This window comes from Malaya genurostris, chromosome 3 (genome assembly GCF_030247185.1).
Source record: "Malaya genurostris strain Urasoe2022 chromosome 3, Malgen_1.1, whole genome shotgun sequence".
NCBI lineage: Eukaryota > Metazoa > Arthropoda > Insecta > Diptera > Culicidae > Malaya > Malaya genurostris.
The window spans coordinates 121507237-121522250 of NC_080572.1; the positions used below are offsets into that span (position 1 = coordinate 121507237).

At 37.2% G+C, this 15014-nt stretch overlaps 1 protein-coding gene across 1 annotated transcript in view; it reads left to right on the forward strand.

Annotated features, from left to right (window-relative positions):
• The first annotated feature begins 1668 nt into the window (after positions 1-1668).
• The window catches only part of LOC131434614 (somatomedin-B and thrombospondin type-1 domain-containing protein-like), a 179322-nt gene continuing 165976 nt past the window's right edge, over positions 1669-15014 (forward strand). The window contains exon 1 of the mRNA XM_058601501.1: positions 1669-2189. The gene's annotated coding sequence lies outside the window, so the exon portion shown is untranslated. The remainder of the gene's footprint in view (positions 2190-15014) is intronic.

The window sequence follows — 15014 nt, forward strand, 5'->3', positions numbered from 1 at the left end:
TGGGAATGGAGATTTAAGTATGCAAACCGATCCGTTGACAAATTAAAACATTTTTAAGCTTACAATATTGAAGCTTTGGAATAATTTAAATGAGGAAATTCCATTAACAAATCATCAAGGAACAAGCGCTGTAAATTAGATCCGAATTAGATCTATTGCCGATAATACTAAATTAGCCTGATAGTTACCAGAGAACCAAAAAAAATACTCAATTCAAATAAATTTTTCAATGGAATGCAATTGAAATATTCAAATGACGTTTTCTCATAAGTTTAAGTTAAATGTTCCCGAATCGATTGGAATGTTTCCGAATCGAATTATATAAATCCATCAACAAATAACTGAGGTATGAGCGTTCAAAATTATGGCAGAAAAATGTTACGCGATTAGTTTTGCATGTTTTAATTTGACACCCAGCCTCGGGAAGCGAAGTGTAAGGCATTCTTAATGGCAAAATCGACCAACAATTTGCTAAATACATGGGATGTTTCAAAAGAACCGATAACCATGCTGGTTCGGTTTTTCAATAGCTAGATGATATATAAGATATTCAAGCGAACACGAAGCGGTGTTGTGCAGACAGCAGGAAGTCTCACCAACACATAATGCAAAAGCGACAATCCAGCAAGTGAACGCATATACAATCCAGTCATCAGCTCACTGGACGAGCTACTTGTTTCATTCGCAGTCAAACATCAACTAGGCAAAGAAATATTGTGCAGCCTATATTTATAGATTTCTCTTCATACTACGCAGAACGATGTGGTGTTTTTTATGCATGACGCAAAGCCTCCTATGCCGAACAATAAGTTGACGTCATTTTGTAAAGCAGGGATTGGTGGATGAAAACATAGGTCGATTCCAACCATTTTTTCAATAGTATGCTATTGAAATACTGAAACGACGTCGTCATACATGTTTAAGTTAAAAGTTTCCGAATCGATTGGTTGTTAAATTATAACAATCCATCAACAAATGACCGAGTTATTAACGTTCAAAATTATGACACAAAAAGGTTACGCGGCTATTTTTGAAACTTTTAATTGACACCCGGCCCCGTATAGTGAAGAGTAAGGCATTTTTAATGCCAAAAGCAAAATTTGGTCACAAAGATCTAACTAGCTTGCTTGTCTGATTTTTGTGAACATAAAATAGACTCAACTCGCGAGGCATGTTTTTGCAGAGATTTTTTTCACGGGTTTGGAGAACAAATTTCAATAATTTGCAAAGGGTTTTGAGTCTCACGACTGTTCCTGATGAATTTCAGCAAAAGAAATAATTCTCATCAATTTACGGAATTAAAAATGTTTATTATACAGAGCTAATGGTATAGATCAAAGGTCTAATAATCTAACTTTTATGCTACATTCAACCACATTGAACTGTGTGAACTCCAAAAACCGAATACAAATCAGAAGAAATGCATGTACGGTTTGTGCCTCATTTGTGATTCTCTGTTTATGTCCGCCTACGCTCTACAATGCATATGGGATATGCGGTGTAATTCATTGCTACTGAGAAGCCCTCTCACTTTGGAGAGGTCCTGAGAGTGTCATCACTCTCAGTTGGTTTGGTTTACTCTAACAGGAAATCTCACCGTGCGAATCTCGGTAGAATATCCTATAAAACTTTTCTAGCTTTCCCGGTGAGTTGATACTTCCGCATTGCCTGTCGGTGCGTACAGCTCATCGGGACTCCGGTCGCTGTGACAGTGACGACATCGTTTATCATATTCCGTCAGTGGCAGTGTTATTTGTCGATGTCGGAGGGTGGTTTCCAATTTTGTTACGGTTGAAGTGATTGCGTTCCACGTCCGCAATTAATGGCTTCACTCGTACTTGTTGAGGATTGTCACGCTAGACCGAAGTATTTGCCGACCGTGTAAGCCCGGGAGCCACCAAATTAGGAAGGATTTTTGCGCGCTTGTTTTTCCGTTCGCTTCCTAGATTACAGTTCCGTGAATGTGTAATTAAAATCCGGTAGGGAAATTGGAAAAAGTGTGACTTTCATGTTGTTACAAGTGTGGTGGTGACATTTCAACGGGATTTAGCATCATGTCTGGAGCTCATCGGGGTCGTGAATAGAATCAGTGGAAACATTTGCGCCGCATACGGGTTTACCTATTCATCTATTGTTAGTGAAATTGTCTTGGTCAAACATAAAGCACTGGGAGCTATGATTGATTTCTCGTAAGTTTGATTGAGTTCAATGTAAATGTTATATTGTTTTGAAAATTTCCAATTTATAATGCACGAAGACATCACAATGTTTTATTCAAAATAAAGCCAAGAATCCACAGAATGTATTGTAATAGGTTTTTCTGTTGCTGGAAGCAAAATCATTGCAAAGTTGGTATTGAATCATGTTATGAAATACAAAGTTCGGAGGGTTGAGCAAATTCTTGCGAAATATTACTGCATTGATGTTCATGAATATCAGTCAAACAATAATTTGAAAACTATCTTGTTATCTTCAATATTAGATATTAACCGTTGGATGACCCCAAATATATTATATATCAATATGGATCACTTTAACGAATTCAATACAAATCGAAAAGGACATCACAGTAACACCATCTCGTGACGCTCAAGGCTATTAGTTCAGTCAAATTTAATAGTTTGCGTTTATCGTGCACCCAGAAGTGAAATGTCACAACTAATTGAGCATGATGCCCAAATAGAGGTGTGAACATTTTCATGTGTTTTTTCTGACGAAAGTAAATATTGCCTAAAAATAATGTAGAATTACGTTCTTTAAGACCTATCGTCTTAATCACCAATGAAAATAAAAAATTTCGGAGGATGTTTCACTTTTTTCAATTTCATTTGTAATAAATGTTCATAGTGGCAGCACTGTGTATTTAAAATCAGCATCAAGCCGTTCTTCTTTCTAGTGAATTAATGTGTAAGCAAAAAAGATTTGTTAACTGTAAACTTACTATGATTTCGACCTGTTTGTCTCACGGATAAACAGTAAATTAAAGACATCGAGCTGTACCAGTAGTGCCAACTGCATTACAAACAATAATATACCGTAGTATTACATATCTGCAGTTTAATGAAATGCTCTAAACAAACTGGACTGGAATCGGGAATCATTATCACAGTAAACCTGAATACAAATGGATTATATTTTCAAATCAAGAAATTGCAATACTTAATTCGGAAATGTTGGTAAAATTCTGGAATAAGCATTAAGATTAATTCGTTTAGTTCTGCGTTTACATTTCACACTCATTTATATAAATAGGGATTTTTTATATAACAATGTGTTCTCTTCCGATTTAGTATCAGATTGCTATTCTAAACCGTATTTACACCTTATTTTTTCGTGCAGTGCATATCGAGAAATATTCCATATATTTGGGTTTGTTTGATTCAGTGTACTGAATCCATGGCTGTCATATGTGCATTAAAAAATTTGTAGTGTATTAGTAACCTTTTTTACCACCGCACTTTACTGTGATGTCCCTCGTGAATCGCAAGAGTGATCCATATTGATATATAATATATTTGATGACCCTCAGATATTTATTATACTACCGCAAACAAAGTAATATGGTTCGAACGTTATCAATATTCTATATGACAGTCAAATTAGTATCGCCAAAGTAAAACTTCGAATAGAATGTACAATTTTCCATTCCACTATTTGAAACAAATCGTCAAACGGAAATAGAGCTTCCTCTAGCTAGAAGATTCAAATGATGACCACGAACGTATTTTATCTGTGTAATTTCACCTTGCACCATTACGTGCCATACTTAAATTTCTAATTCTGATCTTTTTTTGAATGCTATAACCAGTTTGTCTGTTTTTAAGTAGTGATGTGAAAGGAGTACTAATTTTTGTACTTATTGTTGGAAATTCAGACTAAGTATAGGATGGAATCGAAACGCGAATGAAATGATGAGCTACAACATTCCCACATGCAAGTAAAAACATTTCGTGCCTTCATTAATGATAAATTTACTGTAAGCGCATTTTACACATACGGTATTGCATAGAATGGGGTGATAAATAGCTGGTGGCAAAAAAAGTTTTAGCACTTCTATTCTGCATGCTGCAAGAATTTCTGATGGACTTTTATCGTTCCTTGAATAGAAAGTTTATTTGGTCACTTTTCAAACCGATTTTTAACCAGGCCATGGGAACAAAGCGCCATGTATCGTTTGACTTAGTGCAGTAGAGTGAGTTTGAATCTGAAATTTTAATTGCTAGAATCAAGTTTGATCCGTAAATAAGTTGTTAGCTAAGGAATTTAGCTTTCCATTGCTAGATAAATGTCCACATAATGTGCACTTAGTCAAAAGTTGTGCGACATAAATGAAAGGGTGCCGGTAGCCGAACACCCTTCCCTACTATTTGATGCTTTTTGACTCATCGAAATGAAATCATTTTCGCATCTTTTAGAATGATTGAAAGATAGATGCAGAAAATGGAGTTTACTTGAAATAACAAAGCAATTAGTAGATTGTCAAAGTGGATTTATGTTTATTTTAGTATGGAATATGATTGTTTTGAACCAATATCTTACACCAACAACTAGAAAGATATTCGAAAAATATATCTATTTCAACTGATTTTATGGTTAAAATGAATGAAACATTTATTACATGACAACAAAAGTTGAGATAGCACTATTGCCCATCTAACGTTTACATTGAAAAATGTTTTTTTATGGTGATAAAAAAACTGACAGATAATTGCTTTGGATGAATTTCCCATGGAAGGAATTTATTTAAGCTTACTTGCAAAAAAATTCTGCGCCCTTGTGAGCGGCCGTCCGGCTATTAACCGGTACATTCGCCATTGCGGACGAAAACATGCGTGTAGATATGATTTTGTGTCCTCCTTAGTTTTCGCAACAAAACGCTTTAGGATGACCCAGGATGGCGTACGCTTCAGGATGGCCCAGGAATTCTCGATGGGGCGCAGCTGGGGAACGTTTGGCGGTTTCGCCGACTCGATATTCAGCCGCACAACCTTATCCATCGATCGCTTCGAGTAGTGGGCCGACGCAGGATCCGACCAGAATACCGCGTTTTCGCCTTTATAGTATTTCTAAAGAACATCCACTTCTCGCTGTTTGTCAGCCACTGTAGCACCTTCTTAGGGCATCTTGTCGCTCAGAGTCGTGTGCCGGATTTTCTTTCGATGCTCTGATTGTTGTCTTATAGTGCCAAGATGTTGTAGATACCGGGCGTATCCGGCGTCCACACGGAGAACCCTTCGATCATAAAATTGCGATATCGCAGTTTTTGATTTTTGCGATAGTTGATGTAACTAATTTCTTTTTTATTCAACCAATATGGTTTTTGATTTGAATATATTCAAGTAGTTGAAAAATATGTTGTTTTGAATGCTGTCAAATGCCGGAGACAGTTGAAAGTAAAACAATAATCGCAATGCAAAATCAACAACTTTTTTAGTTGAAATCTGTTCGCGTCGCTTCAAAATGTCAATGAAAACAACATCGATGATTAAAGCGTTTGGTGAAATTGTGTCCATTCGATTTGAGAAATTTATGATTCCATAACAAGTGTTTATCTAACAGCGGCGTTGTGATAAAGTTAACCTTGTTTAAGATGAAAAATATTTGGTGACAAATTAGAAAATGTTAATGAATGATCATCTCGTAATCTTTCAGGTATGCGCAAAAATTTTATGCTTCAAATTCGATCATTGATTTACTTCCAGCAGACTGTTTTACTTCCAGCTGTTTGATACCGATGATGATGTTCATGCATTAGCAATAGAACGCTTTTTGACATGAATTCTATTTATAAAAGTAACAGGAGCAAAGGTTTTCAAACACACAGAACGCACTGCGTTTGAATGGCGCGTTTGAATTGCCGTCGCAAAATTCCAATTCCCAGCGGTTGATGCACCTAAGCTCATATAAATTGACTAAAATTATCAGTGCATAACTTTAGTTCAACCGTTTGAAGGCATCATCGTTCAATACTCATTTTAGGTAAATTTAATAATTTCGCTAATTTACTCGCCCCTTCGGGCACTTTTGCTGATTAAAAACGTTTTTCTACATCAATCATTTCCTATCGAATCAGAAGTATTTTTTTTAGAATTTAGATCTATACTGATCTCGATTTGACATGATCATGATCATACAAAAATTAAAATCTCTTAGAGATCAGATCAGTTCTGATTTCGTAATGATAATTTATTCCTTGGTTAAGATCACTTAAAATCAGCAGTGATCGGTGGTTTTCCCAGCCCTAATGATATTACATGTCAATATAAAATACTGTTTTCTATTTTAACATCGATATTTATTTCATGAATCTCAACATACCGAACTTATTTCAAACAGTCTTGACGTGTATCAGTAAGTATATTTTGATTGTTTTCGCAAATCAATAACATTGTTCGAGTTGATTCAACTATTTGCAATGTCTAAAACAAATAAAACCGATTTATTTTTCAACTAACAGAATTTTGTTTCAATAACAACACCAGTTATTTCAACTAAAATATTTGTTGAAATTGAAATGTTTGTGTCCTCACTAATTGACAGCATTTTTTTCAAACAGTTAAATTAGTTGTTTCAACCATCGTTTCTGTTAATCGAAAAACAAAAATGACAGTTTAGTTAAAACAACAATGGATTAGTTGTACCAAATTTTAACCAATCGAATTCAGAAAATCAACTAATATTCTGGTTGAAATGGGATCGCGGGTGGTTCCGTGTTGAAGAACCTAATTTAAATTTTATTTCAATCGACTAAGATAGCTCAAAGTATTTGGAATCTTGTTATCCAAAGATTCTTTAACGATTTGTTTTAGTCTTGTTAAGACGTAGAGCCGCCTTGTACACCCAAACCTTCATTTACGTAATAATCGGGGGCTCGTAAATCGAATTATGACGTAAAAAAAGTTTATGTTATTTGGAATTTTCTAGATGTTCGAAGTAGCACAATTTCCAAGATGGCGACTTCCGGTTCATCGATATTCCTTGAAAACCCTTACAATATGGGTATTTTCGGAACGGGTTCAATGAGGTGAGTGTCGGAAAACGATGTTTGAGGTGGTTCTGAATTCCACCACGTCAAACATCGTTTTCTGACATCTTGAAGTTCATAACCACCTCAAAACTGTTCTGAAAATACCCATTTTGTGACGGTTTCAAGGAATATCAATAAACCGGAAGTCGCCATCTTGGAATTCAGAACCACATCAAAAACTGTTTTACGACATCTACTCATCAAACCCGAAAATACCCATATTTTGAGGGTTTTAAGGAATATCAATAAAACGGATGTCGCCATCTTGGAAATCAGAACCACCTCAAACATCGTTTTTCGACATGTACTAATCAAACCCGTTCTGAAAATACCGATATAGTAGTAATATACATGGAATATAAATGAGCCGTATATGATTTTCATTGTGTAGTGATTGCTGGCGGAAGGGTTGACTTAGAGATATGACTATAATTGAACTAAAATAAATGAATAAACGACAAAATATCCAGGCCAGTCAATTGGGAAATGATAATTTGACCATGCCTGATGTAGTAAAGCCAGTTGTCGTATGTTCGAGTCCCGACCTGGAAGGATTCTTACAGTCAATAGGATCACAGTACTAGCTATGCAATGATTATGTACGCTAAGAATTGGCTGCAAAGTCTGTTGAAACAGAAAGGTCAAATTTCGATGCCAGTACTTTGCTTTTTGATGTAGGAGTCTCAGACGATTCAGCGGCGAGCTCGCTGTGGAAGAACCCCTTGCACGCAAGAAAGATGAGGGATTGCAGTGCTATTCATCAACACTATTGTGATACTCTAAAACGCCCATGCAAAACTGTAAAATAGCTTTATTATACTTTATTCTACTTCTTTGCATGTGTATCTTATTGCATATTTCCCTAGAGAATGTAATGATTTTCAGAGAGCAGTTTTTTTAAATCAACTGGGAAGTGAAATGAACCGAACATCACGGAACGGAAGAAATAACCTATAATCGATTAAGCGGGTTTCGTTTTCGATCCTAACATTATACATGAAACCAGGATGCTCATTCGATTCATCCAAGATTGGAGGAAAAGTATAATCAAAGTGCCACCCGCTTGAGCTGATGCTTGTACTGTAACTGTAGTTCTCAATGTCTTTATACACGAAAACGTTTTCGCACAAAAAACCAATACAGAAACGACGCATTTTTTTCTATCCCGTTTCTTTTCTGAAGGGAATCGAACATGAAAGGATAACGTTAGCGTTCCGTTTCACATTTTGCTTCAGATGTGATCGCACGCAGTGAAGCTGGTCGCACTAACCGGAACATAAAAGACCAACGTCGTGATTGTTTCCGACGTTGAGCTCGGATGCAGTGCCACACCAAATTTGACATGGTGAGATTGTTTCAAAAGTTAGCAACGAACCGATATATTGATTTACTGTACACGGCAGGTTCAATTTACTCTGATTGTAAACATTTTCACCAAATATTGAGCGACAACAAAATTATACGACATTCAGTAATAGCCGTTCAACCGAGAAGGTTGTGTATAGAAGCGTACAGTTTAATAACGCTGGTTGGTTTACACGCGTTAAATACGACAACGGTTGAACTACAGGTAGAGACCTGTTGGCAGCAGCCGTTAAAACGTATAGTCGTGCTGCATAAGAGAGCCCTAGTGCTGGGCCAAGCTGGTGAAGGAAACAACAAAGGGCGTTTCCCAAACTCTACCCAGGCCGCAATATACAGCCACAAGTGCTGAGCAGGAGAGTGCAAAGGCACATCGAAGAGGAAGAGTGCAAAGGCACATAGAAGCAGGAGAGTGCAAAGGCACACCGGTGCGAAGGCACTTCGGTGCAGAAGCATATCGGTGCGGAGCACTAGGAAGAAGGAGACAAGACAACTCGGTCTTTCCACTGCCATACAACACGCAGGTATACACCGGTGACCTGCGCTGGTTACAGCTGGCGAAGACGAAAGCAAATCGGAATTCGAGTGGTGCTGGATGTCAGGTAGCAGTAGCATCACATCCAACAATCAGCATCCAACAAGAACATCTAGAGCAACGAGGATCTACACGGCAGTGCAACGGAGATAGACAACAATTTCAAGGTAGAAGTTTTTTCTTTTCCTTTTGATTGAGTACTGTGTAGTGTTGGTTTCAAATTTTATTTTAAAGTTTAGTTAAAAATTTTAATGTAATGGATGAATCCATGGACGTAAATCCTAGCATGAATCCGATACCCCCACGAACGAAAAAATATCAGGAGAGCTCTTCTGAGCCTTGGATAGTCTTTTTTAGACGTATATCAAAGCCATTAAACATTTTTCAAATTAATAAAGGTTTGACATCACGATACTCTTCAATCAATGAGATCATAAAAGTAAATAACGATAAAATTCGTGTTGTGGTAAATAATTTGAAACACGCGAATGATATTGTCTCTTCGGAACATTTCAATAAAGAGTATAAAGTTTACATACCCTCCAAAGATGTCGAAATTGACGGTGTTGTTACCGAAGCGAGTCTTTCGGTAGATGATTTACTCAAGCATGGTGTTGGTCGTTTCAAGAACTCTATGCTTGAGGGTGTGAAAATACTGGAGTGCAAACAACTGTACTCAGTAGTTCATGAAGAGGAAAAAAAAGTTTATCGCCCATCAGACTCGTTTCGAGTGACATTTGCCGGGTCTGCGTTGCCGTCCCATGTCTATGTCGATAAAATTCGCCTCCCTGTTCGGCTTTTTGTTCCAAATGTAATGAATTGTACGAACTGCAAAAAAATCGGCCACACAGCTACTTACTGTAGTAATAAACCAAAATGTATTAAGTGTGAAGGGCCTCATAAAGATAATGATTGCAACAAGGAAATTGAAAAATGTATTTATTGTGGGAATAGTCCTCATGATGATATTTCAGTATGCACTGCATTTAAAGTGCACAAAGACAAAATTAGGCTTTCTTTAAAAGCACGGTCTAAGCGCACATATGCAGAAATGCTTAAAACGGTCATTGATGTCCCCCCTTTGGAAACCGAAAACGGGTTTTCAAATCTAGAGGAACCAGAGGACTCTGATTCTGACGAAAATAGTGAAGGTAATTCGTTTATCACTACCCAAGGGTCAGTTAAGAGAAAGAAGTCTTCCTCCAAATTACCAAAAAAGACACCTAAAATTTCATCTTCAAAAAAAGATCCCCGTGTTAAACAAAAAAAGTCAAAACCAAAGACTGTGCCTCCTGGTTTGTCAAATTCACAAACCAATCCAGGATCTAGTACAGAAAAAGATAATAATCCAGTGGGCTCCATTTCACAGCCACCAACAGGATTACTGAAGTTTTCGGAAATTGTTGAATGGATTTTCTCAGCATTCAATATATCTGAACCCTTAAAGACCCTCATAATGGCATTCCTTCCAATAGCTAGAACCTTTTTGAAGCAGTTATCAGCTCAATGGCCAATTGTCTCAGGTTTTGTATCTTTTGATGGATAATTTATCACCCGTCGCAAATGATACAATCACTGTCCTGCAGTGGAATTGTCGAAGCATCATGCCAAAACTTGATTCATTTAAAATATTATTGCATAGTCAAAAATGTGATGTATTTGCTTTATGCGAAACATGGCTTACTTCAAACATAGCTTTAAATTTTAATGATTTTAACATTATACGTCTCGATAGAGACTCTCCGTATGGTGGAGTGCTTTTGGGAATTAAGAAATGCTATTCCTTTTATAGATTAAACATCCCTTCAACTTCTAGTATAGAAGTTGTTGCTTGCCAAATAAACATTAAAGGCAAAGATATTTGCATAGCTTCGGTTTATATTCCTCCAAAAGCACAAGTTGGACAGCAACAGCTTAATGAAATGGTTGAAGCCCTTCCTGCACCACGATTGATTCTGGGGGATTTAAATTCGCACGGTATTATGTGGGGTTCCGTTTACAATGATAGCAGATCATCTTTAATACAAAACATTTGTGACAATTTTAGCATGACGGTATTAAATATGGGTAGCATGACACGGATCCCAAGACCTCCGGCACGCCCAAGTGCATTAGATCTATCTCTTTGCTCAACATCAATTCGACTAGATTGCACCTGGAAAATACTGCCTGATTTACACGGTAGCGATCATTTACCAATCATCATCTCAATTAGCAGTAGCAATTGCATTGCTACTTCCGCTAGTATTCCATATGATTTGACAAAAAATATCGACTGGATTAAATACCAAAGTAGTATCTCTAGTATTTTGAATTCAATGGAAGAGCTCCCTCCACTTGAAGAATATGACTTCCTCATTTGTTCGATTCTGGAGGCAGCAGAACAATCCCAAACTAAACGCTTTCCTGGGCCAACGACTAACAGAAGGCCTCCCAACCCCTGGTGGGACAAAGAGTGCTCAGAGGCTAAACTCGCAAAACAAAATGCTTGCAAGACGTTTCTAAAACGGGGAGGAGGAACTCCTCAGAATTTTGAAAAACTTATGGTTTTAGAAACCAAGTACAAGAGCATACTTCGAGCCAAAAAATGTAGCTATTGGAGACATTTTGTCGAAGGTTTGTCAAGAGATACCTCAATGAGCACTCTTTGGAACACGGCCAGACGAATGAGGAATCGTAACGTGGGCAATGAGAGTGATGAATACTCGAACCGATGGATATTTGACTTTGCTAGGAAAGTTTGCCCAGATTCTGTTCCTACGCAGAGCATTATACGGGAATCTCCACCAAATAATGGTTTTATTAATAACCCATTTTCAATGATGGAATTTTCTATAGCACTCTTGTCTTGTATCAATAACGCTCCAGGGTTGGACAGAATTAAATTCAACTTGGTGAAGAATCTGCCCAACCTCGCAAAAAGACGTTTGTTGGAATTGTTCAACAAGTTTCTTGAGCAAAATATTGTTCCACCTGACTGGAGACAAGTGAAAGTTATCGCCATTCAAAAACCGGGGAAACCAGCTTCCAATCACAACTCATATAGACCCATTGCGATGTTGTCCTGCATCAGAAAATTGTTCGAAAAAATTATTCTACGACGTCTCGACACTTGGGTCGAGACGAACGGTTTGTTGTCAGATACTCAGTTTGGCTTCCGTAGAAATAAAGGGACGAATGATTGCCTTGCATTACTTTCGTCTGACATCCAAATTGCCTTCGCTCAAAAGCAACAAATGGCATCTGTATTTTTAGACATTAAAGGAGCATTTGATTCAGTTTCCATTGATGTTCTTTCAGACAAGCTTCACCAAAATGGACTCCCAGCGGTTATAAATAATTATTTGCACAACCTTTTGTCAGAGAAACACATGCATTTTTCACATGGCGATTTGGCAACACTCAGAAATAGTTACATGGGTCTCCCGCAAGGCTCATGCCTCAGTCCGCTCCTCTATAATTTTTACGTAAATGACATTGACAGCTGTCTAGTAACCCCATGTACACTAAGACAATTGGCAGATGATGGCGTGGTTTCAGTTACTGGACCCAAAGCTATTGATCTGCATAAACCATTGCAAGATACCTTAGATAACTTGTCCGATTGGGCTGTTCATCTTGGTATCGAATTCTCTGCGGAAAAAACAGAGCTGGTCGTCTTTTCAAGAAAGCATGATCCCGCGCAGCTTCAGCTTCATATGATGGGAAGAATGATCCAACAGGTTTTGACTTTCAAATACCTTGGGGTGTGGTTTGATTCCAAATGCACGTGGGGAGGACACATTAGGTTTCTGATAACAAAATGCCAACAAAGAGTAAATTTTCTTCGAACAATAACAGGATCTTGGTGGGGTGCTCATCCGGAAGTTCTAATAAAATTGTATCAGACAACGATACTTTCAGTGATGGAATATGGATGCGTTTGCTTTCGTTCCGCTGCAAACTCTCATATTATCAAACTGGAGCGAATTCAGTATCGTTGTTTGCGAATTGCTTTAGGGTGCATGCATTCGACACATACAATGAGTCTTGAAGTTCTGGCGGGAGTTTTTCCATTTAAAGATCGATTTTGGGAGCTTTCATCACGCCTGCTAATAAGATGTGAGGTGCTGAATCCCATGGTAATTAATAATTTCGAACGACTAGTCGAGCTTCGATCTCAAACAAAATTCATGACAGTATATTTTAACCATATGTCACAGGAAATCAACCCTTCAAGATATATTCCTATCCGTGTCAGCCTCCTAAATGTCCCTGACTCAACTTTATTTTTCGATACATCCATGCAGCGCGAAGTGCGTGGAATCCCGGATCATCTACGTTCGACGGAAATCCCAAAAATATTTTCAAGTAAGTTCAGGCATATTGACTCTGAGAAAATGTTTTACACGGACGGATCGCGAATTGAAGAAGCGACAGGGTTTGGTATGTTCAACAATAATGTTTCGGCCTCATTTAGGCTTCAAGAACCTGCATCTGTTTATATAGCAGAGCTAGCAGCAGTTCATTATAGTTTGAGTGTAATCGTCACATTAATTCCAAACCATTATTTCCTCTTCACAGATAGTCTGAGTGCAATTGAAGCCATTCGCTCAAACATGTCTGGCAAGACTGAACCGTTTTTCCTGGGCAAAATAAAACAGTGCCTGAACGACATATTGAACAATAATTATCTAATCACTATAGTCTGGGTCCCGGCTCATTGCTCCATTCCTGGCAATGAAAGAGCCGATATTTTAGCCAAACGTGGTGCTATTGAGGGTGAAATTTATGAGAGACCAGTTGCTTTCAACGAATTCTATAGCTCGTCTCGCCAAAGAACACTTGCCAGCTGGCAAGCTTCTTGGGATAAAGATGATCTGGGTCGGTGGATGCACTCAATTATTCCGAAAATATCGACAAAGGCATGGTTCAGGGGACTGGATGTGAGTAGAGATTTCATTCGTGTGATGTCCAGACTCATGTCCAATCACTACACGTTAGATACACATCTCCTTCGAATTGGGCTCTCCGAGACTAATCATTGTGCTTGTGGCGAAGGTTATCGAGATATTGATCATGTCGTTTGGACATGCGTGGAGTATCGTGATGTCAGATCTCAACTAATAAATTCTTTGCGTACCCAAGGTAGACTATCCAATATCCCAGTTCGAGACATTCTTGCTTGTCGTGACCTTTCATACATGAAACTTATTTATCATTTCATAAAGAAAACTGGAGTTTCAATTTAATAAAGGCCCCTTTCAAGACTTAGTTCTGATCCCAGCTGCGTCCATGAGTTCAACCAATAGCTAAATTAGAATAAAAATAATGTAATGATACAAACAAACTCGAAACAGTTTATGGAATTATTAACAAAATGTCTGAAAATAACAGCTTATTTTATAATTTATAGAAGTTAATCGTTTGGTTCAAATAATATTTCCGAGTAGATTTCATAATTAATGACGAGTTACCTAAGATGATATTTAAGTAATAAGAGAATATGTTTTAATAAATGCAAAACGTTGTGACTATGTTAGAATTAAATTAGGATAAGAATATTATGTAAAAGTGATGCTACGGCGAAGAAAAACTTATGTAAACTGCCTTAAGAAATAAACGTATTTATGGAAAAAAAAAAATTATACGATGAATAACTGCTTATGAGCAATGAAAATTTATAATTTCATGGAAAACATACGTGTGTTATTTGTATCTTACCAGTTGAAATGGCATTTTTATATCATGAATGTGTACATTTTTATGGATACAATAAAGATGATTATGAATTTGTAATAGTTTAAATGTCTGTAAAAAATACCTAAAAGAATTTTTAATTCTCTCAAAGCTTGCATACAAGTTTTATTCCCAATCGTTCGGACATAATATATAATAAAATATTATAATGAATGAATCTAGAAGAACATGTTCTTATCGAACTTTAACTACTCAAAGGTTGCATTTTCTTTTAATTTGTTGTGTATTTGGAGCCCTGTCCCTATAATTTTAGTACAAACTTTGTCTATAGAGCAATTCCAGATTGTTTTTCTGATTTGACTCAAATTTCGCATATGCATTTTATGATCCAAAGAGACAATTTGCATCATA